The 10152-nt window shown below is 59.1% G+C and overlaps 1 non-coding gene across 1 annotated transcript; it reads right to left on the reverse strand.

The window, feature by feature from the left end:
• Positions 1-449: 449 nt before the first annotated feature.
• On the reverse strand, positions 450-521 carry TRNAE-CUC (transfer RNA glutamic acid (anticodon CUC)). Its single transcript has one exon. It is a non-coding gene; the product is annotated as a tRNA-Glu (tRNA).
• Between the last annotated feature and the right edge of the window lie 9631 nt (positions 522-10152).

The following is a 10152-nucleotide window of genomic DNA, read 5'->3' on the forward strand; positions in this document are numbered from 1 at the left end:
CCTGGGCCTTCTGGCCCCGTCTGCACCAGGAAGCATGGGAAGGGTCTCTCATTGGCATGTGCAGAGCAAAGCTTCACTGCAGAGTCGCCTGCTCCTGCCTCTGTGGGACTGGGTAGTGCAGGGATCTTAGGACTGAAAGACAAGGCAGCTCCTGCGGCAGGTGAGTCACGTCCCGCAGACCCAGAGACCTTTTCTCTGTCACCCAGCGCCTCCCAGGAGCCCTAAGGAAAGGGTATTCTGCAAGGGGATTTGGCAGAAGACAGGGCTGCCCTGGAGCTGGCTGCACAGGCAAGCCCAGGATGGCTGTTGTTGCAACAGAGGAAACGCCCTGTTCCTCGTGCCTGCTCAGAGCTCCTGTGCGTCTGATAGGGTCCCCTTCCTTCCACGCTGCCCCCCAGGTGAAAGGCCTCGCTTGCTGTGGCAATAGGGTTAGCCCTAACCCTAAGCCTTTCCCTGGCTGGGAATCGAACCCAGGCCGCGGCAGTGAGAGTGCCGAATCCTGACCACTAGACCACCAGGGAGGAGAGGCCCAGCCTGCCTGTGCACCCACCGGTGGGCACCAGCCCTGCCCTGCAGGGGACCAACCCCTCCAACCACAGCCCCCCACAGCCGGTCAGGAAGACAAATTGCCGTGGCAGCCCGAGCCTTCCCAGGCAACTCTGCAGGCATTCCTCCTTCTTTCTGAGAACGAGGCCCTCAACCAGAGCCTCTGGGCAGCAGGCACCCTGCAGCGGGAAGGCCCAGGGAGTGCAAGGTGGCGGTCGGCGGGGAGGCTGGTCACTGCTGGACACAGGTTTGCACCTGGAAAGTCCCTGAGCAGAAAATCACAGCTGGGCACAAATCACAGCAGCCTGAGACAACAAAACCCAACAGCACGGGCTTCAAACCCACCTCTCCAAGAAACCGGAGCCAAAATCCAGCTCCTTGCACCACTCACCTATACCCACCAGACTGCAACACTCCTGTCCTGGTGCATGGGTTGGGCTGGGGGAAGTCTGGATTGCCTCTCGCCAGGGGACCAATGCCCCTTCCGGCTGTCCTTGCAGCACAGTGCGAAACGTGAGCACGCTCTTGCTGCAGGTGGCAGCCAGCAGTGGGAGCGGGCTGCTTTCCGAGGGCAGGCAAGCAGGCTGCGAGGGACATAGCAAGGCCAGTGAGGCAGGGACCTCCCTGGCAGGGCACAGGCCCTCAGCACCCGAGCAAGAAGGGAGAGCTGGTTGAGTGTCAGGAACGAGGGCCAGGCACAGAGCAGTGGTTGCCAGCCAAGTCCAAAGTGCTGAGACGGGTCTGAGGCCAAGCTCTGGAGCCCGGTCAGCCAGGGAAGGGCAGGGTCAGCGAGGTGCATGGCGGCCAGGGCCGGGCATGGCTGCAACGTAGCTCAGGCGAGGAGCAGCTCCCTTCTGCTGAGCCACCTCCGCCACCCAGCGCAGCACTCCTGCAGCTGCAACCTCTCGCCAGGACCTCTCCCAGCAGCAGGAGCAGAGCAAGTGGGGAAAGGACCGTCGCTCTTTGTGGAGGTGCGCCCACAGGCTCACACTGCACCCCAGGGTGCGTGGTGGAGGGGACACTTGAGCAGAAAGAGCCAGGGCTGGGCACGGAGCAGTTCCTATCCCCTGTGCTATGCACCTGCCTTCCCCCCTACACCACCCTCTGTCCAGCTGGCTACGCGGGGCCGCTCTTTGCAGAGTTGTCCTTTCCTCATCGCCAGCCCCTGGACATGCCCCGTAACTTCCTTCAGTCCAGTTCTTTGCCATCCCCAAGAACTGAGACTTCTGAAAAGGTGAATCTAGAGTATGAGTTTGCCTCCCCTCTCCCAGGGAGGCACATGAGGGCTTGCGCTGTTCGGGTGCTGCTCTGCAAGGACACAGACTCGCATTTTCTGACTTCTCCCTGCTAGCCTGCCGTCACCTGACAGCTCTGGCTGCTCCGCAGGAGGGCAGAAGGCAGGAGGGCAGGAGGCAGGAGGGACAAATGGCCCGAGGAGGAAAGGCAATCACATGGGCAGCTGTGATCGTATAGTGGTTAGTACTCTGCGTTGTGGCCGAATCCGAGTCACAGCAATGGTTTTGCAAAGCCCGCCGGGTGAAAAGGAGAGTTGGAAAAGACACGGGAGGCACCCGCAAGGGTAGGCCAGTGGGTTTGTTTCCAAAGATGCCATGGCCTAGGAAGCTCTTCTGTGCTCTCTGTTCCAAACATTCAGTGGGCTCGTGCCTAAAATGATTTCCTGGTTTCTAGTGATCGTGCAGTGTCTTCTGCTGTGGGGCTGCCGTGACAGCTACCCCTGCTTCTGGGAAAGCAGTCAAGCTTCTCCATTCTCCAGGCCAAGCTTGAGAACTGAGAGAGTCTGCCTGGAAAGTGCCCAGCTTTTCACCTTTCCTTTCCCTTGCCCTTGCTCTCCGTGTTGCAGTCAGGGCACTCTCAGCTCCACACACAAACTGCCCTGCAGCCCCAGCCCACCCGCAACTGCCATCCCACGCCATAGAGACCCCCAACACAAGTAGCTCTTCCCTGGGAGAAAGAAGTCGCTTTTTTTTTTTCTTCAGGGGGAGCGTGTGACTTTTCTGAGGTTATGCCACCATGCTGGAAGCCTTAAGTCCTGTTCCGGCCAAGCTGTAAGCTGGCTGTGGGAAAGAAACCCTCTGGATCCTCTGCGGAAGAGAAGAGGTCTGGATCCTCTGCGGAAGAGAAGGGAGGAGAGCCCAGCTCTGCCTCCGGGGCCCCAAACCGAGTGCTATGCGGGCAGAGCCCAGGTCAAGCCTGGAACGGCCCCGAGCGCTTCTGGTGTTCCAAGGTGTCTGTATTGGCAGGTCCCAGGATGTCTGGCTTGAGACAGATGTCACTGCTAGGAAGCTGCACCGCCCAAGGGAAGAGGAGGCAGTGCATGATCAAAAGCCCATGCTCCAGGTGAGGCTTGAACTCACCCTCAGCATCCCTCCGCTTAGCACTGCTGTATAAGTACTGCGCGCTGGCCCATTGCGCCACTGGAGCACGCTTGGAGAGGCGGACTGGAGCCCACGAGCAACCATTGTTGCCTGCGATCACCATGGCTCTTCAGCATTAACCGGGCACCTCAAGTGCTTTCCTCTTTGTCTCGTCCAGCAAGGAGCAGCCATTGCGTGCCAGGCTTGCAACATTCACCAGGGCACGGAGTGCCAGGGCAAAGTGCCCCTCGGCAGGGTTTAGCTGGCTAGAGGCAGGAAAAGGGAGGCCACAGGCGACCCAGGGCTGGGACAGTGCGGTCGCTGCTGTGGCAGCCCTGTGAGGCCATTGAGTGCATCAGAAAGCCCCTGTAGTGAAGGCAGCCGGGGGAGGGGGCGAGGGGAGGCAGAAGAAGGACACCCGACTGCCACAGGGACCGTGAGTAAGGGCAGACCCAGAGCAGCCAAAGCCATGCTGGGCCAATGGGAGTGGAGGCTGGAGAGGGGCTAAGGCAGCCAAGAAGGACACGGAGAGCAGCAGCAGGGAACACTGGTCCCAAACCACATCTCGTGGGGGAGCCAACGGGCTTCTGGCTTTGTGCTCTGCTCCCGAGGGCATCTGGGCTCTGGCCTAACCCCTGCCTGGCTGTCAGAGTCCAGTAGTCTCTGCAGCAGCATCTTGTAGCTATTCCACACAGGGAGGGTCAAGAGGGACCTCACGGAGCTCTCAGAGCGAGACGAGACAGAAGGGTCACCACACCAGAAAAGCCAGCGAGCAGTCCCCCAAAGCAGCAGAACGTCGCCCTTCCAACTCCCCACTGAAAACCAGTTCTTCTCTTTTAAACTGACAAGCACTTTTCTGGAAATCAGGGTCAGCACCACTTCATGAGTTGCATGGCCAGGGAAAGCTGCCAACTAAGCACACAGGCAGGGCAAAACAGTACTGGCTGAGTACTCAGCTTCTGGACCTCCTTGGCAATTTGTTGGTCCCTGCAGCAGCAAGGCGGTCCAAAGCCTTTGCCTCTTTACTACGCCGAATGTCTGCCAGTGAAGCAGGTGCTTAGTAAGAGGCAGCACTTGCAGGGAGAGTGCAGTGTTTGGAGCATCAGGCGTTACTGGGACAAGGAAGACGACCGAAGAAGAGGCTTCTCCCAGCAACAGACCGAAAGGACACGGCCATCACCCGCTCCTCTGGGAGGATCCACAAAGCCCCTTCCTGTGTTTGATGAAGGGCAGGGAGATGCTGTGTTCCCGGGTCAGAGGAGGCGCATGGACAGGCTTCAAGGAGCCCAGGATTTGAAAAAGGCTGACAGGGCAGTCAAGCAGCTGTGAGCTGCCTGTAGTTTACAAGAAGCTACTAGGTGCTGCTTTGAAAACCTAATTCAAGAAAGCGCTAAAAAAACCAACCGCAGCCATGCGGCAAGAGAGGAGGAAGGTCTAAATGAGGCACGTCCACCTCCAGGCAGCAGGCAGGAGGTGGGTGGTGGGGACACCGTGCGCCCACCAGGACATGAGCACAGCCCTGGGGGGGCCGCCACAAGGAGCAGCCAAGGGCCGACGGAGGCCCAGGGACAAACATGGCCCATCCCAGGTTTGCCTGGCTGGAGAGCACTGCAGCTGCAGAGAAAAGCCAGGCATCTGCACTCCCAGGTTGCCGCACCGCTCTACCCCACAGCAGCTCCTCCTCTGCCCTTAGCCTTTCCCCATACAATCCGGAGAAGGGCTGCAGCTCCTATAGCACCCCTGGGGCTGTGGGCCCATCAGGTGTACGTGTGTCCTGGCCACCATGCTGTGTGAGGGGTGTGTCCGCTGTGCAGTGTCTCTGTGCGTGTGGAGAGCGTGAGCATGTGTGCGGATGCGTGTGCAGTGTCAGGGATGTGTTGGGCTGGTGCATGTGCACTCTGGCGGTGCAGTCCTGGCTGTGCGTGAGGGTCTTGGGGAGTGAGAGGTGTGAGCTCTGAGCGTGTCCTAGGGAGGGTAATGAAGGAAGAAAGGGGCGCGTGTGTGTGCGCGCGCGCTGTCCTTAGAATGAGTGAGGCAGTGGTTTGCTTGCACACCCGCTCTGTGGCACGCGTGTCTCTATGCTGCGGTCTGTGTACGGGCGTTATTCTGTTACGGCGCTACAAAAACCGTGGAGGAGCACATGGGGGGTTTAACAGCTCTTCTGTTCATCTGTCCTGCAGCACTGTCCTTTGTGAGGCACAGGCTGGTTACTCCAGCCGTGAACAAGTACACGCCACTTTTTTTTTCCTTTGGCCCTTGTAGGTGGATTTCAACATCCCCTTTGCTAAGAGCTCCATGGCCGCAATGGAGACAACGCTGACAGCAGCCGAGGGAGCTCCCACGCTGACAGGCCTCCACTTGGCCCTGGAGCTGCAGTGCCTTGGGACTGGTCGCTCTTCAGGCCCAGGCAGGCTTCCGCAGCTAGCAAGATGGCTCAGGACCACGCTTCCAGACTTTCCAGCAATGTTCACATGTCTTCTGCGCAGCCAGCAAGTCCTGGTATCTCTCCCTTTGATCCCGCAGAGCCATCTGCTGCCCAGTGCTAGGGCATTAAAAAGGAACCGTTTGGTTTTAGGCACAGGGAGAAGGGCACGGAAACGCTGCAGGCCTAGGGCAGGGCGGTTCTTCTGGGGTCTGCTTCTGCTGGCATCTCTATGCTTTCTGGAACGGGACAGGGGCCCTAGTGTCCAAGGCAAGGACATGACAAGGTGCCACGTGCCGGTAATCAGCCTGCGGAGGAGTCAGGCGGGGATGGGACTTTGCACCAAGCCGGCCTCGATCCCCACAGGGCAAGGTGTCCGGGTGTGGAGCCTTGGGGAGACAAGGATGGAGCGTGCGGTTTGAAAAGGGAGAGCCAAAACGCTGGAGGAATCCTTTCATCGTCGGCAGCCACAACTTTCTGGTCCCACAGGGAAAGCCCACCGCTGAGTGCCCAACCCCTGCCCCTGGGCTGGAAGGGTGCCTGCTCCCAGGCCACAGCCTGCAAAGCCTGTTGCTCTCCCACGAGGGGTGCCAGGGAAAGACCGGACCCCCTTCCCCTCCCCTCCCCTTGGGTGCTCCTGGGTGTGGAGGGAAGGCCAGTGCAGGGGAAGGGGAAACAGCACCCCCAGCTGGAGAAATTTACCAGAGGAAGTGCTTCTCTTGGGAATTCCGCTGCCGATTCAGCTCTACCCTCTGCTTCCACTCTTCCCGACGCACTTGGTAAGTCTCCAAGAGTTGCAGGGTGTGGCTTGCTCGTACAGAAAGCTGCCTGCAAGAGCAGGGAAAGTTCCCTCTCCCCTTCTGGCTGAGGCCCTCCTGCCTCTCCCCTCGACCAGCCCCTGCACGCACGCTCCCGCTGGTGGTACCCACAGCCTTCAAGTGGCAATGCAGCTTGGGGCTGCCTGGCACCAGGGTCCAGCCCAGGTCATTGCCATGCCAGGAGAAATCAGGGGACGCCATACCCAGCCCCATGGCTCCCAAGATGGGCTTCCTCACACCTCGGACAGGTGCTGCCACTCCAGTTTTCCAGGCCGGGGCTGGGCCTGGCGCGCACTTACTCTTTGCGCAGCCGCGGCAGCCTCTCTGGCTTCCTCTTCTTCTCCTCAGCTCGGGGCAGGAAGGCAGCAGCGCTCTCCTCTTTCCCAAGCCACGGCACTGGTGAGTGTGGCTGAAGCTCGGGCAGCGTTTCCTGATGCCGCCAAGCCTGCATTGGGGCCAGAGGACAAATTTGAGGCTGCTTCTGACCTCCCTCAGGCGCTCTCACCTCTCAGCCCTGGAGAAGCCAGCAACTGCGGGGCCTGTGCGTCCTCCCGCACACTTGCTCTGCTCTGGCCTCAGAAACCCCCATGCCAAGCACTGCCGCAGGCAGGGACCCTGGCCGGGATTCACCACCGTTGCTTGCTGGCTCCATTCTCTCTTGCTGACATCGCTCGTGACAGGGTGAATGAGGGCAAGGAATGACCATTTTTCAGCGCTGCAACCGTGAAATCAAACGCTCCCGTGGGGTTCCACCAGTCAGACCCCAGCACGGAACCACTGAACGGGGTCGGTTGGAGGGGACCTCTGGAGAACTCTCGTCCAAGGCCCCGCTCCAAGCGGGGCCAGTTAGAGCAGGCTGCCCGGGCTGTGTCCACCTGAGGGTTGAATAACTCCAAGGGTAGAAGTCCCACAGCCTCTCTGGGCCCTGTTCCAAACTTTGACCACCCTCATGGTGGAAACGCGCCTCCCAACAGCTAGCCGGAATCTGCCTTTTTGCAACTCTACGTCTTGTGCCTCTCACCCTGTCACTGTGCGCCTCTGAGAAGAGCTGGCTAAGTTACCTCTAGCCTTTCCCCCGGGTAGCTGCAGACAGCAAGGCGATGGACCCTTGAGCCTTCTCTTCTATGGGCTGAACAAACACAGTCCTCTCCACCTCTCCCTTGGACACCAGGTTCTCCAGCCCGCTGACCAGCTTGGGAGCCTCCGCTGGATTTGCTCCAGCATTCCAGAGCCTCTCTTGCATGGTCGAGCCCCACCCTGGACCTAGGGCTGGCTCCAGGTGAGGTCTCCCAAGGGCTGAAGAGAGAGGACTCGTGGCGTCCTTCACTCGGCTGGCTACACTCTTGCAAACACAGCCCCGCCTGTGGTTGGCCTTCTTCCCCGCAAGTTCAAGGGAGGGGGTGACCCAGCCATGCCCCCACCACAGCACATTGCTGCTCCTCCCCTTTGGCTTTTTGCAGCAGCTTCTCCCTGCCAGGCATGGGCAGGCAAGCTTGAAAGACCATGGCCACCTGGCCTGCTCTTTGGGGGGCAGCAGTACCACTCGGACTTGGAGACCTCCACGGCTCCGCTCCTCGGCTTACCTGTTCTGCCCTGTTTGGCTGCCTGCAAACAGGAATTGCAGTCCGAGGTCTGGCTTGACGAGGTTCTTGCTGCTTGCTGTCCTCGTCCACCTGAGAGGAGCTCTCCCGAACTGTTTGCAGCAGGCTGAAAACACACAAGCCGGGTGAGGTTATCGGAGTCCCGGATGAGACCGTTCTCCATCTTGTGCTCACAAGCAGCGGCGTGCCAGCCTCTGCAGCACAAGACGGTGCTGCTGGAGCATTTGGTGTATTTGAGCCCTTGTGATCCCATCAAGAGTGAGGGCCCTACAGGCCCTAAGGAAAGCTCTGGATGCCCAGGTGTGGGCCCTCTCTGGATGGCACGAGGAGAAAACCAGTGCCATTTGCCACGCCCGGAGCCTGCAGAGCCCGCTAGCCGCCTCCTGCTAGGGGCACTAAAGGCCGTGAGGTGGTCAGAAAGACTCTGTTTTGGGGTGAAATGGGAAAAGGGGAGGCTTCTAGTGAATTGAATCCAACCTAAAAACCAGGGAAAACGGACACCGCTCTCTGTTGGTGGGGGAGGATGGTCTGACTTTCACGTTCCTCTGGGAAGTGCTCTCATCTACGCTGCAACCAAATGAGGTCCCTTGAAATGTCTAGCAAAGCAGAACAGCTTTGCTGCAACTTCTCAGCTGCTGCAACACCTCTTGCATCGACATCGGTCGTTGTGACACGAGTTGACAACCTTTCAGAGTTCATACCGACGGCGTGTGCGACGGAAACAACTCCTTCCCAGAATGCCAAAAGCACACGGTCACCGGCATGCTTTGCTCCAAGAGCCTCACCTGGCAGCTGGCTTGTTTGCCCGGGTTTTCCATTCTTTCCCTCCCTTTGAGCTGGCCCCAGATAGCGTGGGCGGAGAAAGCCTTTCTCGAGAAAGGAGGCGCTCAGCAGGAGGACTCCCTGGAAGTAGGAAGGGCGGAGACTCTTCAGCAAGCATCTCTGTGAGCGTTTGAACAAGAAGGACAGGCAGCTGTGCTCCAGCTTTGGATCAAAGAGCCCGATTGCCTCGGAGCTCTGCTCCCGAGCAGGTCTTAGGCCCTGGCTGACACAGAATCCTGTCCAGCTCTTCACTTCTGCAGGGCACCCGTCTGCCCTGGAGTACTGTGGCTGTTCTCCTGCTTTCTCTAGCCCATAGGCTTAAAAAGCGGGGCTTGGCTGGGAGGTGCTGGTAACCTCATGGTACCCTCTCCTTTGGGGCGGCTGCGGGCTGGAGGGCATAGTTCCACACGAGAAGGGGAACAGATTCCTGCACATCTATAAGGCGCTCACATGCACAGACGTGCTCTTCTGGCGCATCCAGCCCAAAGACATGCTTAGGGAGATGCACAGCACAAGGCCTGCAATTACCAGCCTCCACAAGGAAGCCACGTTTTGGCACAGCTTCGCAGCCTGTCGCCACTCATCTCCACGTGGTCTTCCTCCCCACTTTCCAGCGCGCTGCTTCCCTGGGAAAGCTAGACCCCCTCCGCCACTGGCAGCTCAAGGCAGGATTTTGATCCCGCGCAGAGCGCGGAGGGATCTTCCTAAATTCCTAAATGCTGCTGCACAGACAGACTCCTGCAACTAAGGAGCAGCTTGCAAGACACACCAGGGCATGGAGTCCCAGGGCCAAGTGCCCCTCAGCAGTGGCAGCTGCTGCAGTTGGTGCTGCAGGACTGCCCGGAGAGCCCCTTCCAGGAGGAGTCCCCTGAGATCTGCCGTGATGAGTAAACAGAGGCACAAGAGAAGCAGCCTACTCCGCCAGGCATCGCCTTTTCAGCTTGGCTCCAGCCCCGTGCTGCGGAGGCCAAAAGGAAAACAAACACACCTCTCTCACCAGTCAGCTGTGACATTACCTTTTCCCTCAGTCTGCTTGTTACGCGCTCTGTCCTTTGCCTCCCGGCCTTTGGCGGCCTTCCGAGACCCTCTGGAGGAAGAGGCTGGTCTCACAGGCGACATCTCAGTCTCCGTCCTGGAAACAAGAAAGGCACCAGAGAGAAGCTTGACACCAGAGGCTCGCAGAAACCTGCGACAGGCTTGCCGTCAATCTAGGAAGACCAAGTCATGCAAAGACTTGTTGGCCGCCCTTCAGATGTCACACTGACAGAGTGTACGGAAGAAGCAACCCCTTCGAAGAACTCCAAGAGCACAAGGGCACCCTCAGCCCTTTTCTCCAAGAGCCTCACCTGGCCGACGACTTGCTTCCTTTGCTCTTCCGCCCCTTCTGCTTTTTACGGCCGGCGCCAGATAACGCGGGTGGCACAGGCCTTTCTTGAGAGAGGAGGCACGCAACGGGAGCACTCCCTGGAAGTAGGAAAGGAGAAGGCTCTTCAGCAAGCGTCTTTGTGAGCACTTGGGACAGGCAGATGTGCTCCAGCATCGGATCAAACAGGCTGATCCCCTTGGAG

This window comes from Struthio camelus, chromosome 10 (genome assembly GCF_040807025.1).
Source record: "Struthio camelus isolate bStrCam1 chromosome 10, bStrCam1.hap1, whole genome shotgun sequence".
NCBI classification, from domain to species: domain Eukaryota; kingdom Metazoa; phylum Chordata; class Aves; order Struthioniformes; family Struthionidae; genus Struthio; species Struthio camelus.